We start from the raw sequence: 3,174 nt of genomic DNA, 5'->3' as shown, positions 1-3,174 counted from the left end.
TTTGTTATTTAATAGTTAAGTATTCTAACATATGTCCTTCTATCAGATGGACAACATAGATACTAAGTAGAAAGTATTTCTTACTTCCATGAATTATTTCTTTTACTTATCTTTATTCTGTCTTGAATTTAAACTCACATGTCCGAAATAACACGGTTGAAGGTGGGCAGACCTCAGAAGTCTGAAGTGGAGTGTGGGTTTCTTTGAACAGTAATTAATATCTATCCCAAATAATTTGCATCGTTCTATTCCCCAAATTTCTAAGAAATATTTACCCATCAATCACAAGCCACAAGACAAATGCAAAAGCACAAAAGAAAAAAGAAACAAAAAAGATGATATAAAACTTACCCTGACAATAGAGGACTAGAAAATAGCTATACACTTTAAGTCTAAGAAATTTAAAGCTCTAGCAAAGTGAAAGGATCCATTTCAAAGAGAATCCAAAAAAAGCATTCATTAAATGTGCCAATACAGTATACTAATGCATATATATGGAATTTAGAAAGATGATAATGATAACCCTGTATATGAGACAGCAAAAGAGACACAGATAGAACAGTAAATGTAAACATTTTTATATTCTGCTTCTTTATACAAAGATAAGTAAAAAAGTTCTGGAGACATTATTCAATGATGATTGTGGTTGAAATTTCTGAATTGAAAGAGTTGCATTTCCTTTCTGTTGGCCAAACTTATACGTATGGCCATTTGATAACGAAGGCCTTCAACTTATAAGATTTTTCACAAACTTTAAAACTGTGTCCTAACAAAAATACCTCGTAAGAAAACTGAACTTAGGAACAATTCTCCTATTCTTAGACTTTGTTAAACTCTGATAAACATAATAACTAAATTGACTAAGAACTGAAGACTTGCTTTGCTGCCTTTAATTTCACTTTAATGCAAAGGCAAGGATGTCATTCATTCAGGCATCTTATTTATTCCTTCTTGGAGTGAGGGAGGTTGTCCTAGCAGATGATCAAATTGGTACTCTTTGTGTGTCTAGGTAACATCTGTCTGTCACCCACTGCAGAAGCAGTTTTTAGGAAACCTGTAGCTGATCAAACCATTTCAGATAGTTGGAGGATAGGCCATGCATTGACAACCACGTATGAACTAGGAAACCCTCCTGATTATCAGGGAAAAGGCTTACATGAAAAAGCATGGTAGTCCCATGAGTCATATTGTCCAGCAGATTACCTAAAAAGACTACCACTTTTGATGGCATACCACATATGGATGAAATCAATTGAAGAGATTTAAACAGGAAAAGTTATCAAATTAAAAACTACAAAGTGAAAATTGAACTATTTGGGAGCTTTGATCCACAGAAACAAATCATTATTGAAGATCGCTATTAGGCCAACAACTCTGACTTTGAGACCATCAATGAGCAATGCGTGCAGCGCTGCAGAGCATTTCTGGAGAAGGTTCACTGACCAGGTCCAGTCCTGCGAGGCCCAGGCTTATCCCCACAGGCCCCTTTTCTCGCCTTAGTGTCACAGTTCTCTAGCTCAAGGTCATAGCCCTTTCTTCAGTTGACTCACTGTTTCTTACTTTAAAAAAATAATTATAGATAAAAAACTGCTGTATTTGGCAGAATAATAAATAAGCATTTTTGATCAGACAGTTTATGGGGTGAAGATGAATCAGAAAGCATGGCCTCCTCTGTCCTTTTGGATGATGTGTGATATTTGCCCATCTGCTCAGTGCCAGGCAGCAGCTTGATGAGTAAGTGCATAAGTAAGCGTGTTGCTTGTAATCTGTTCATGGAACAAGCTGGTGACCCTGGAGCCACAGCAGCCTTGCCTCCCCTCCATCTTCAGTGGAGTGTAGTTTCTCCTCCTTGGGGCTGGCACCCCCAAGACAAGACCCCATGTGGAGAACTACATGAGGACAGCTCTTCTTGACTCTCTCTTCAACCCTGTTCATAGTTGGTGACCCAAAATCCTGGAAGGACTCTGAGTGACAGATCAGTCTGAGTGATAGTTGTTCAGAAGCAGAGAGAGTTGAGAGGAACAGCTTCCAGGCCTTAGTATCTTGAGGATCCCTGGTGGGAGACTCTGAGTCATGAACACACTTGGGGCTGAAAGATGAGCAGGTGAGTTTCCCACCAGGGGTGGCAGAGGCAGAAACGCTGGAGAGATCGTGGCAAGAAGACTGGGCAAATGTGTCTGGCTCCCTGTGGAATTGTTGCATGGGATTCTTATCCTGAAGACTTGAAAGGTTAAGTGAATTGAGAATTTGATAACTATGTTCATAAAAATTAAAGAACTGAGAAAAAATGTTTAGCTGAAACTAGAACATAGAAAGTAAAGCACTTCAAAAATTATACATTAGTGCCCTAACCATTCAGTAATTGTTTAATAACCTCAAAGTGATATCTTACTCTCTTCTGTTCCTTTATGCTCATAAACAAATTTCCAGCTTGTTTTTCTTTCATATATATATATATATATATATATATATATGTCTTAAATATCGATTCTCAGACAAATTCTAGGATTTTTTTAAGTTGACTTTGTCCTTACAGCTATTTTTTCAGACCAGGGGTCATGTGAATAGAGAAACTAATTGCTGAATCCACTTGTCTTTTAAAAATTAGATTCAGTCAGATTTGTTCAAAATATGTCTACTTTTAAAAATCTGGAGTTTCTTGGAAGTCTTAAGGTCCCTTTTTAGTTTAGTGTTTCCATTACATAAAGTCATACAGGAAATACAAATGCAAACTTATTTGAAATATTCACTACCAAATCAAGCTGTATCTAAAGAAATATGTTGCCAATATGTAGTGATACTCTCTTTAAAGAATACTGGTTTAATTATCCCTTATAAGAATTTATAGACTTCTCATTTTATTTACTTATGCCTTTTACATTCTGTGACATTCTGCCAGTATTTCAACATCTCCATAGATTTGGGAATCACGAAATCTCAATAGTGAACTTTTTCAAAAGTAAAGAGTCACTTAGAAGACTTCATTATAACAATAGAAACAAAAAAAAAATTTCTTACTTTTTGTAAGAGGACTTTATTCTACTTTGGGGCTGGCTGTTATAAATATTTGTCCTTAACAAGCATTCTAACTATACCAGAGTATATCCAATGAGCACATCCTTGAAATTTAAGCTGCCAGTTCTTATTAAAAACCATTTGAGAAAAATATTTTTA

The 3,174-nt window shown here is 36.0% G+C and overlaps 1 pseudogene; it reads left to right on the top strand.

Moving 5' to 3' along the window:
- The first annotated feature begins 972 nt into the window (after positions 1-972).
- Positions 973-1,442, top strand: LOC129561278 (low molecular weight phosphotyrosine protein phosphatase pseudogene; annotated as a pseudogene).
- Positions 1,443-3,174: the final 1,732 nt, after the last annotated feature.

Source organism: Moschus berezovskii, chromosome 10 (assembly GCF_049115385.1).
Source record: "Moschus berezovskii isolate FMDL1 chromosome 10, NW_MosBer_1.0, whole genome shotgun sequence".
Taxonomy (NCBI): Eukaryota; Metazoa; Chordata; class Mammalia; order Artiodactyla; family Moschidae; genus Moschus; species Moschus berezovskii.
The sequence above is the reverse complement of the archived record's forward strand: the minus strand, read 5'-3'. Positions and strand labels throughout refer to the sequence as shown.